Raw genomic sequence first — 12,500 nt, 5'->3', positions numbered from 1 at the left:
GCTCAGGCTAGGTCCTGCATACAGCCCGGAAGTTATGTGCTTTGTACATTATTTATATAATAACTGCTGTTGTGAAGTCTACGAGATCATGTACTTTTAGGATATGTGACTGAATAGAAAGTGGATGTGTTGGTGCATACAGTATAATCGGCGTGATTTATAATTTCTTTCTTTAACCCATTCTGACCTGAGATCAGATTCATACGAGGGTTTCCACTGGACACACACTGGTCTGATTATAACCCATTCTGACCCGAGATCAGATTCTAAAAATGTCAGTCGTTCTTCGATTTTTCAAAAATAGCAGACCTACAAGCTCATAGCTTGAAACAACAGCTTTTTCAGAAAACTGTCAGGATGTAGAAGAACCTTTTTTTAGAATCTGATCTCACATCACAATGGGTTAAATGTGTCTATAGACAAGATCCAGGTGTTCTGTACACACTATTAAACACACATTATTATTATTCTGTACACACAGCGTATGATTATCTTTATGGTTATGCATTCCATATAATTCCATCCATGGTGGTTGACATTGATGGGATGATGTTGCATCCTATAGATATATCAAATATTATGATATTGATATGATTATTATGCTATAGAGCTACATCTACATATAGCTCTATAACTCCCCCAGATCTCGTAGCGCGCCACTCGGTGGCGCGCTATGAGCTTGTAGATCTGCTATTTTTCAATAGCTAAAGCATAACATGATGCTAACACCGAAATGGGTTCCCGGCCAGAATGGGTTAAACACATTATATAACCTTTTCCTTTTCCTATAACCAGGTTCCGGAAAACTGCTATTACGCTGAATTCATTAGATTAGACTCAGATAATTCTCAATTTCTTTATGTTTTTTTTTTTTCAATATAGACTCCTGCTATTGAAGTGAATTATTGAAAAAGGAAAATCTCTGTTTTGACATTTTTTGAATTGCTCGTCAGTATGATACTCAGTACAGCATTAGTGATTATGTGATTGTCTGGGTCTATGATGTCATCACCAAAATCATGCATTTTGTATTCCAATAACCCATTCTGACCGGGCACCCATTTTGGTGTTAGCATCATGTTATGCTTTACCTATTGAAAAATAGCAGATCTACAAGCTCGTATCGCGCCACCGAGTGGCGCGCTACGAGCTTGTAGGTCTGCTATTTTTGAAAAATTCTAAGAACGACTGACATTTTTAGAATCTGATCTCAGGTCAGAATGGGTTCATCAGACCAGTGTGTGTCCAGTGGAAACCTCGTATGAATCTGATCTCAGGTCAGAATGGGATAATGATCAAACGTTTCCAAATTCAAGTTTCCATAATTCAAGTAAAGTTGGTAATCATTATTAACGTAACATAACGGTAGATTCTAAATCACCATCATCAATGTCCCTAAAGAGGCACACTCCATGTCTCTAAATGGGTGCACGCACGCACGCACGCACGCACACACGTCCACAGCGGCCAATCACCAGCCAGGTCTACCTGCATAGTTAGCCACTCACATTAATATACACCACTCAGTCAACCAATAACAAGGCAGGTCTGCTCACATACACCACTCAGTCAACCAATAACAATGCAGGTCTATACTCACACAAGCTGGTAACCAATCAGATTGTTGAAAAACACCCAAAGGGAACGCAGAACCACACAATATAAATACGTCTTCAACGGGCGCACGCACAACGCACACATGCACATGGACACGCGCACACACACACACACACACACACACACACATGTACACACACAAACACTAGACATTAGCACAAGAAAAAAATCTGAGAATTATTTGAAAATGACAATACAGACAGACAGACAGACAGACAGACAGACATATTGCTATTCAGATCAGTAGCCATGCAAGGAGGCGTGCGTGAGAGAGAGAGAGAGAGTGATTGACAGCTGACATTCACTTGTTTATGAATGTGTTATCTGTGTGTGCTGCGACCAAACACTGAGAAATGTCAAAGACTGAATACTATGAGAGAGGAGAGGAGAGGAGAGGAGAGGAGAGGAGAGGAGAGGAGAGGAGAGGAGAGGAGAGGAGAGGAGAGGAGAGGAGAGGAGGGAAGGGAGAGGAGAGGAGAGGAGAGGAGAGGAGAGGAGAGGAGAGGAGAGGGGAGAGGGGAGGGGAGGGGAGGGGAGGGGAGGGGAGGGGAGGGGAGGGGAGGGGAGGGGAGAGGAACAGTGTGTGTGTGTGTGTGTGTGTGTGTGTGTGTGTGTGTGTGTGTGTGTGTGTGTGTGTGTGTGTGTGTGTGTGTGTGTGTGTGTGTGTGTGTGTGTGTGTGTGTACACACATAGAGAGAAAGAGAGAGAGAGGCATTCAGACCTTTTTAAGGTAATTTGATTATAACTCATAATTAGGTGTCCTCTCACAGTAAGAGTCTCTCTCTCCTCTCCCCCTCCTCTCCTCTCCCTCTCCCTCCTCTCCTCTCCCCTCTCCTCTCCTCTCCTCTCTCTCTCTCCTCTCCCCTCCCTCCTCTCCTCTCCCCTCCTCTCTCTCCTCTCCTCTCCTCTCCTCTCCTCTCCTCTCCTCTCTCCTCTCCTCTCCTCTCCCTCTCGATCAAACTTACAGACAGACAGCTCGTTAACGAGCTCCTCGTTAGAACAAGAAGAAAACACGTCCTTAACGACCCCCAAACAAAACAACACAAAACTAAACAACACAAAACTAAACAAACACAAAACTAAACAACACAAAACTAAACAAACACAAAACTAAACAACACAAAACAACACAAAACAACACAAAACAACACTAAAACTAAACAACACAAAACTAAACAACACAAAACACACAAAAACAACACAAAACTAAACAACACAAAAACTATAACAAACACAAAACAACACAAAAACAACACAAAACTAAACTAAACAAAACACAAAACAAAACAAAACAAATACAAAACACAACAAAACAAAACAAAACAAAACAAAAACAAAACAAAACAAAACAAAACAAAACAAACATGTAATTTGTGTGAATGCGTGTTCGTGTGTGTTGTGTGTGTGTGCGCGCGCGCACACACGCAGAAATGCAGACAGACAGACAGACAGACAGACAGACAGACAGACAGACAGACAGACAGACAGACAGACGTATGGGGGAGGTTCTAATTACTGTAACAAGATAATTAGCTCTATGTGTTTTAACGAGATGAAAAGTCCTTCACACACACACACACACACACACACACACACACACACACACACACACACACACAGACCCCCTGTCTGTCTGTCTGTCTGTCTGTCTGTCTGTAATAGAGGTTGTATAAACATCAATCATAAACATGATAAACTGCTTCATGTTGACAGAAATATCTTATTTACATTCAATAGCCATTCTCCCCTCCCCTCCCCTCCCTCCCCTCCCCTCCCCTCATGAAATCGTGTTGAACTGAAGATAATTTTGGCTTGCGCGCACACACACACACACACACACACACACACACACACACACACACACACACACACACACACACACACACACACACACAGAGTGATTGACAGGTACCTGTCGATGATGACGGGGTCTGAAGGAGTCTCGTTTCTGTTCCCACAACTCTTCTTATCACAGCAACGACTTCAAAATAAAATACACAGCACAATTACGTCACAATAAAATAAAATACCCTTTTGTGTGCGTGCGTGCGTGCGTGCGTGCGTGCGTGCGTGCTTGCGTGCGTGCGTGCGTGCGTGTGTGTGTGCGCGTGCGTGCGTGCGCATGCATCATGTTATGATGTAAATGTAAATGTAAACTCAGCAAACAAAACTTCGGAAACTTAACTTTGGTCCATGATTTCTGCACTTTGATAATATATACTCGGATTAATAATAATTGTGTTTTATATCATTTTAATCGTTGATTAGTCACCTTTACAACTACGTATAGATTGTAGGGATCGGGTGTTCGTGGAACGAGCAACACAGATAAACGTGTGGGTAGCGCCTCCAGAAAATGTGCCCAATTAATGTCACGTGGTTGGAATCCAACCTTGCTTTGAGTTGCTTTAGTGGATTGGATGATTTCCCTCAGAGTAACAAATATATTGTTTATTGTCATATTGTGTCAGGTCAGTGGTCTTTGTCTGAGGCTTACAGGTCTTCACATAAATACAGTAAATATATAGTTTATTGTCATAATGTGTCAGCTCAGTGGTCTTTACATAAATACAGTAAATATATTGTTTATTGTCATAATGTGTCAGCTCAGTGGTCTGTGTCTGAGGCTTACAGGTCTTCACATAAATACAGTAAATATATAGTTTATTGTCATAATGTGTCAGCCCAGTGGTCTTTGTCTGAGGCTTACAGGTCTTCACATAAATACAGTAAATATATAGTTTATTGTCATAATGTGTCAGCTCAGTGGTCTTCACATAAATACAGTAAATATATTGTTTATTGTCATAATGTGTCAGCCCAGTGGTCTTTGTCTGAGGCTTACAGGTCTTCACATAAATACAGTAAATATATAGTTTATTGTCATAATGTGTCAGCCCAGTGGTCTTTGTCTGAGGCTTACAGGTCTTCACATACTGTAAATACAGCATGAAACGTCTGTGGGAAATTATCTTCTGGGCTGTTCGTCTCTCTCTCTCTCTCTCTTTCTGAGGGCATTTTTGAGGGCGCTAGCCCCTCCTAAACACAGGTTTAATGTTTTAAAAATGAAGGGAAAACGTACGTCATATTGTCTCTTTATTCTTAATGGAGTTTAAAGGGTAAGGGTTGTGTAGTTACTTTTGCAATGATGCAACTCCAAATGTGGACAAGAAATAAAAAATAACTGCTCCAATGATTAGAAATTGATAATTCAAAATATGCTCCTCATTGACTTACATTGTAGCTAAAACAGCTCTCAAAGTCACTCTTTTAGTACGTAAACAAACACAAACAATGTTGATTCAGACAATGTAGAGCATCACCAAAATTCATGTAGTTTTATTTTTTCATAAAAATGTTATCTTCCTGTTGATTTGTCCATTTTAGTGGGAAGAAAACCCGGACTGGATCCGTGGATCCGGATCCAGATCTTCAAATAGTAAAATCAACAGGAATCTTTTTATTTTTTTAAATTATTATAACATTTACATAAATATATTAATACCTGCACATGATCTCGTGAGTCAACAGAACTCGACACATCTCTGGATTCTTGTCTTGTCCTTCATACATGATGGCCTAAAATTATTAAATATTAAACATTAAACACGTCATTCATGATGGCCTACAATTACAATAACACTTAATATATGATGGCCTACAATTATTAAATATTAAACATTAAAGACAGTAACAATAACACTTCATATATGATGGCCTAAAAGTATTAAATATTAAATATTAAACACGTCATAAATGTTGGCCTACAATGATTAAATATTAAACATTAAACACGTCATACATGATAGCCTACGATTATTAAATATTAAACATTGAACGCAGTAACAATAACACTTCATATATGATGGCCTGAAATTAGTAATTATTAAATATTAAACACAGTAACATTAAAGGAGAATTCCATACTAGAAGGCTTTCTTACCTTTCTTTGTAGTTGTTACGTCCCCACCAAAGAGGTCCAGGTGTTCTTTTGTGCAAAAACTCCTGATTGGCTGTTTCCCTTACCATAAGCCCTCAATGAATTGCATTGAATTGAATGGGGCTATGGGGTGTTGTGCTAATTCGCTTATTTCCATCGCTCAAAATTATAATTTCTTTGTACATATCCTCTCTTCATAATGTAAATAATATCCCAAGCGGCACACTTTACTACTTCTTTCGATGGAAATAAGCGAACTAGCACAACACCCCATAGCCCCCATTCAATTCCCATTCAATGCAATGCAATTCATTGAGGGCTTATGGGAGGGGAAAATAGCCAATAAGGAGCTTTTGCACAAAAAAAACACCTGGACCTCTTTGGTGGGGACGTAACAACGACAAAGAAAGGTAAGAAAGATAAGAAAGCATTCTAGCATGGAATTCTCCTTTAAGTAAACACTTTATAGGTTGAGGTTGCGTGCGTGCGTGCGTGCGTGCGTGCGTGTGCGTGTGTGTGTGTGTGTGTGTGCGTGTGTGTGTGTGTGTGTGTGTGTGTGTGTGTGTGTGTGTGTGTGCGCACCTGTTTGGTCATGGAGTCGATCAGTCTGACGTACAGATCTTGTTCCGTTCTGACTCCTGAAACACAAAGAGTTAAAATAGAACCCTTAATGGTGTTTATTTAGACCTCTGAGAAGCACAGACCATCCTGATGGTTCAAATAGAACCCCAACCTTCCAGGGTATAACGTTAACCCATTGTGTTATAGCATTACGTTATGCTTTAGCTATTGAAAAATAGCAGCTCTACAAGCTCGTAGCGCACCACCGAGTGGCGCGCTACGAGCTTGTAGGTCTGCTATTTTTGAAAAATCGAAGAACGACTGACATAGAAACATAGGCTTTTTCTGCAGAAAACTGTCAGGTTGTAGAAGAACATTTTTAGAATCTGATCTCAGGTCAGAATGGGTTACTTAATACCTTGAGGATGATTCTAAAAAAACAATGAATTCTAAATCCTGATTGTTGTACTGTATATACAGTATATATATATATATATATATATATATATATATATATATATATATATATATATATATATATATATATATATATATATATATAAATACTGTATATACTGTATTTATGTACTGATTGTTGTGGCTCTTTGTTGGTTCCAAACATTTCTACCGTCCAGCCAACAAACCCACTGATGCCCCCTAGAGGGACTCTGGATGTACGCAGGTCAAAGAAACACATTGTCCACAGGCTCAATGTCATGTCGTTTATATTTACTTTCCTTTAACCCATTCTGACCTGAGATCAGATTCATACGAGGTTTCCACTGGGACACACACTGGTCTGATTAACCCATTCTGACCTGAGATCAGATTCTATAAAAATGTCAGTCGTTCTTCGATTTTTCAAAAAGAGCAGACCTACAAGCTCGTAGCGCGCCACTCGGTGGCGCGCTATGAGCTTGTAGATCTGCTATTTTCCAATAGCTAAAGCACAACGTAATGCTAACACCCAAAATGCAGGTTCCCGTTCAGAATGGGTTAAAGTGCACTGTATAATGTTTCTTTTCCCTTTTTGCTTCCTTTATGATGAATTCCTGTTCTGTTCTTTGACTATATATAGAAGTGTCTATTTGTACGTCTCTAAATGTTTTTGATGAATTGAACATGGTGGACCCTATAGCTGTTGTAAACATGTGTAACGCCTAATTGGGGTTGTCCACTCACAGTTAACAGTCTTTTGTATTGAGTTTGTGCTTGAAATGTACTGTAATTCTGCAAACTGTTAATAAATATTTAATTCATTCAATCAATCAATCATTTTGGTGTTAGCATCATGTCGTGCTTTAGCTATTGTAAAATAGCAGATCTACAAGCTCGTAGCGCGCCACCGAGTGGCGCGCTACGAGCTTGCAGGTCTGCTATTTTTTTTTTAACTGTAATGATTTAAGAAATTTTTTAGAATCTGATCTCAGGTCAAAATGCGTTAAAGAACCACCATTCTTCTGTGCGTTAGAATCTGATCTCAGGTCAGAATGGGTGCAAATGACGACAGGCGGTTTCTATGTATAGCGTTTAATGCTGCCCTGAGACTCAGAGCAGCAATGTGACGGTACAGTATTTGGTGTGCAGGGCCGGATTAACACCTCTGAGGGCCCCTGGGCACGTGCCCAAAGTTCCCATATGGTAGATCCGGCCCTGTTGGTGTGTGTGTAGCGTTTAAGTCCAGAGAAATAGATATATAGGTCCAGCAGATATAAACAGATCTACAAACCTACCGTTGCTGTAGAGAAGCTGTAGTTTATAATGGATTCCATTGTTGGTCTTTTCACCGCTTGGTTCCTGAGAACAAAGAATATAAAATATTATGACATCATTCTAATATTATAATATAAACATAACCATCATTATAAAATATCATAACCATCATTAGCTATATAAATATATATATATATATATATATATATATATATATATATATATATATATATATTATGTTAATCTGTTGTAACATCATTCTAATATTATACAGTTGCACCACTTACTTCACACGGGTGTGATTTTTTTTAAACATTTTTTAGTATCAAATGACTCAAAAAGAAATAAACATATTTCATTGTCATTTTTATATACTCAAAAATACACCTGTGTGAAGTGAGGGGCGCTAACATAATATATTTATAAATATAAAATATTACAACATAATTCTAATATAATATAAACATAATCATTATAAAATATCATAACCATCATTAGCTCAACTATATATATATATATATATATATATATATATTATGTTAATCTGTTGTAACATCATTAGCTCCACTAGGTATATAAAACTATAAACATATTATTGTTTAATAAAAGCTTATTGAAGCCATAGAACATTAAATACTGTAACCAGTCATTTGGTCCACCAGTGCGTGCGTGTGACTGTCTGCTAAATGCCTAAATTGTAAATTGTAACCCATTTTTGGTGTTAGCATTATGTTATGCTTTAGCTATTGAAAAATAGCAGATCTACAAGCTCGTAGCGCGCCACCGAGTGGCGCGCTACGAGCTTGTAGGTCTGCTATTTTTCTGACATAGAAACATAAGCTTTTTCAGAAAACTGTCAGGATAATAATAATAATAATAAAACTTTATTTGTATAGCACCTTTCATGACATGAAATGCAGCTCAAAGTGCTTTACAGAAAAATGGAGAATAAAATAAAAGCAAGGCAACAACATTAAAAAACAAGCAGTAATGCAATACAGTGAGGAAAAAGATCAATTAAAAGCAATGTTGTAGAAGTGGGTCTTGAGCTGAGCTTTAAACATGTCTACAGAGGCTGCCTGTCGAAGGTACAGTGGGAGTTTGTTCCATGCCGTCGGCCCGTAGAAGCAAAAAGCTGCTTCCCCGAATTTTTTAGTTGCCATTTTTTTTGGCAAAGCGAGCAGGCCAGCAGTGGAAGACCTTAGGGGGCGGTTTGGGACATATTTAGGCAGGCAGTCATGTAGGTAGGAAGGTGTGAGACCATTGAGAGCTTTATAGACAAGTAAAATAATTTTAAAATCAATCCTAAAAACAACCGGAAGCCAGTGCAGTGATGCCAAAACTGGAGTAATATATTCTCTCATCTTAGTTCTAGACAAGTTGTAATCTGTCAGTTGTTTTCTTAGGCAGTCCTGAAAAAAGTGCATTGCAGTAATCAAGCCGAGAAAAAACAAAGGCGTGGATTAGCGTTTTTGCATCGTCCAAGGACAAGAAGAACATTTTTAGATCCACGGATCCACGGAACAACCACAGTGCGTGTGTGTGTGCGTGCGTGTGACTGTGTGCGTGTGTGTGTGTGTGTGTGTGTGTGTGCGTGCACGTACCTTCTCCTTCTCCACAAAGTCGATGTAGGCGGTGCGTTCGATCTCCACCGGCTGGCCCTGGCGGTCGTAAAGCGCCAACACGAAGTGGAAGAAGTTGGACTTCCTGAGGTTGGAGGGAGGCTGTTTCTCATAGTGGGCCCTGGAGAGGGCCACGCCACTGAGACACAGACAGGTAGAGACACAGACGGGTAGAGACACAGACAGACAGACAGGTAGAGACACAGACAGGTACACAGACAGGTAGAGACACAGACAGGTAGAGACACAGACAGACAGACAGGTAGAGACACAGACAGGTAGAGACACAGACAGGTACACAGACAGGTAGAGACACAGACAGGTAGACAGACAGACAGGTAGAGACACAGACAGGTACACAGACAGACAGACAGGTACACAGACAGGTAGAGAGACAGACAGGTAGAGAGACAGACAGGTACACAGACAGGTAGAGACACAGACAGGTAGACAGACAGACAGGTAGAGACACAGACAGGTAGAGACACAGACAGGTAGACAGACAGACAGGTAGAGACACAGACAGGTACACAGACAGACAGACAGGTACACAGACAGGTAGAGAGACAGACAGGTAGAGAGACAGACAGGTACACAGACAGGTAGAGACACAGACAGGTTGAGACACAGACAGGTAGAGACACAGACAGGTAGAGGGGAAGACAGGTAGAGACACAGACAGACAGACAGGTAGACAGACAGCCAGGTAGACAGACAGACAGGTAGAGAGACAGACAGGTAGAGAGACAGACAGCGACAAACATGTAGAGAGACAGACAGGTAGACAGAGAGACAGACAGGTAGACAAACAGACAGGTACGTGAATCATTATGTCATAAATGTAAGGTTCTATAAAGTAACACCAGGTGTTAACATAATTATTAACCTTAAACAAAGTAAGGGCCTAAATTGTCTGAGCTTCTCCAGGGCCTCCTTCTCTCATATCAGATTAGGACCTATTTAACCCTTTGTTTTACATCACCTGATCATCAGGTGATGTAAAACAAACGGTGCCGTCACAAACATTAACCCATTCTGACCTGAGATCAGATTCTAAAAATGTCAGTCGTTCTTCGAATTTTTCAAAAATAGCAGACCTACAAGCTCGTATCGCGCCACTCGGTGGCGCGATATGAGCTTGTAGATCTGCTATTTTTCAATATCTAAAGCATAACATAGTGCCAACACCAAAATGGGTGCCCCGGTCAGAATGGGTTAAACGCCGTTAACAATAAAGAGCCAATATGACGTAAAATGACTGTCACGGGCCAGCCCGTGCCCTACACACACACACACACACACACACACACACACACACACACACATAGCAGACCTACAAGCTCGTAGCGCGAGCTTGTAGATCTGACTATTTTTCAATAGCTAAAGCATAACTAACACTAAAATGGCTGCCCGCCCAGAATGGGTTAAGGACATTGCACACACCCAGACTGTGGGTATAGTGGGGCAGACAGGTCCTATCATAAGTATAATGTCAATACTGTTGATGAATGCATTTACAGGTACAAATGAAATGAAAAACATTCAGTTTAATAACCTCTGTGTTCATATTGTAAACCTCAGTGTTTGTATGGCCTCTCCTCCTCCAATGCTGGCACTCCTTCTGTCTGAATCTGACTGAGCTGCTGAACCAGAACACGGCTCAGCCAATCGGCTTAAGAAGGGGAGGGGGGAAGGTGCCAAGTACTGGTGAGGAGTAGGGGTGTTTCACAATGTCAATTCATCAAAGTATATGTCTATTATCTGGGGAAATGAATGTACTGTAAGCCCATATTATGATGATTCATCTAAAATAGAACATCTAGGTATTGGGGTTATATACTTATTCAGGTTCAGCTGATATATCTGTGAGCTTGTAGATAAACTGTGTGTATGTTTAATTGCTTCTCTGTGGGTGGTAGGATCCTCTCCTATAAAGAGAGACTGCAGGCAGAGCTAGTCAGTTCTGCTCGGGCGGGCGTCAGGCTGACAGCCCAGTGAGAGACCTGCTATAGAGCCCATTATGTCATGGGCATAGCCTAGTTCAGTTTGGTTATTTTTCCTACGTCGTGCGTTAAAGGAGAATTCCATGCTAGAATGCTTTCCTATCTTTCTTACCTTTCTTTGTAGTTGTTACGTCCCCACCAAAGAGGTCCAGCTAGGTGTTTTTTTGTGCAAAAACTCCTTATTGGCTATTTTCCCCTCCCATAAGCCCTCAATGAATTGCATTGCATTGAATGGGGGCTATGGGGTGTTATGCTAGTTCGCTTATTTCCATCGAAAGAAGTAGTAAAGTGTGCTGCTTGGGATATTATTTACATTATGAAGAGAGGATATATATAAAGATATTATAATTTTGAGCGATGGAAATAAGCGAATTAGCACAACACCCCATAGCCCCATTCAATTCCCATTCAATTCAATGCAATTAATTTAGGGCTTATGGTAGGGGAAACAGCCAATGAGGAGCTTTTGCACAAAATAACACCTGGACCTCTTTGTTGGGGACGTAACAACTACAAAGAAAGGTAAGAAAGCCTTTTAGTGTGGAATTATTGTTGAGTTCTTTGTTTTGTTTTTTGGACAGTATTATTTTTTGCAGTTTGACACGTTTTGTGAATATCTGCACTGGAACTGGAGTTTTGGAGAAATAGAATCCACCAAAAAGCACCGCTGACTGTTTCTGGAGCCTTAATTGGCCCTCGGGAAACTTCACAGACATATTATTACGATGTACATTTTCCCTTCATTGTCAAAGGTATACACAGTGCAGACTGCAGATATGACATCATTCAAGGCAAGCTGAACTACAATTATCTTTAGAAAATAGATCCACGGGAAAAACAACTCTGGAGTCTGAACGAGTGAAAAGGTTATTGTCTTCTACTGTCACAAAGAAAAATAATAAACAACACACCATCTCAGCTGTAATGCTGTTGCACATTGTATACATACAGTAAGCTAAATACAGCAAGTACAATACTTCTGTTAGTAAAACTGTTAGGGCTACAATAGCCTTAGTGTGTAGTACAATACTTCTGTTAGTAAAA

At 40.1% G+C, this 12,500-nt stretch overlaps 1 pseudogene across 1 annotated transcript in view; it reads right to left on the bottom strand.

The window, feature by feature from the left end:
- Positions 1-12,500, bottom strand: part of LOC308333079 (transcription factor COE3-like) — a 36,912-nt pseudogene that overhangs the window by 18,156 nt on the left and 6,256 nt on the right. The window contains exons 2-6 of the transcript XR_013966247.1: positions 9,436-9,592; positions 7,852-7,915; positions 6,140-6,195; positions 5,123-5,196; positions 3,530-3,598 (exon numbers count right to left, since the gene is read on the bottom strand). The product of XR_013966247.1 is annotated as a transcription factor COE3-like (transcript). The remainder of the gene's footprint in view (positions 1-3,529; positions 3,599-5,122; positions 5,197-6,139; positions 6,196-7,851; positions 7,916-9,435; positions 9,593-12,500) is intronic.

This window comes from Protomyctophum bolini, assembly GCF_963924005.1.
Source record: "Protomyctophum bolini genome assembly, chromosome: 18".
Taxonomy (NCBI): Eukaryota; Metazoa; Chordata; class Actinopteri; order Myctophiformes; family Myctophidae; genus Protomyctophum; species Protomyctophum bolini.
Note: the sequence above shows the minus strand (reverse complement) of the source record. Positions and strands in the feature narration are given on the sequence as shown.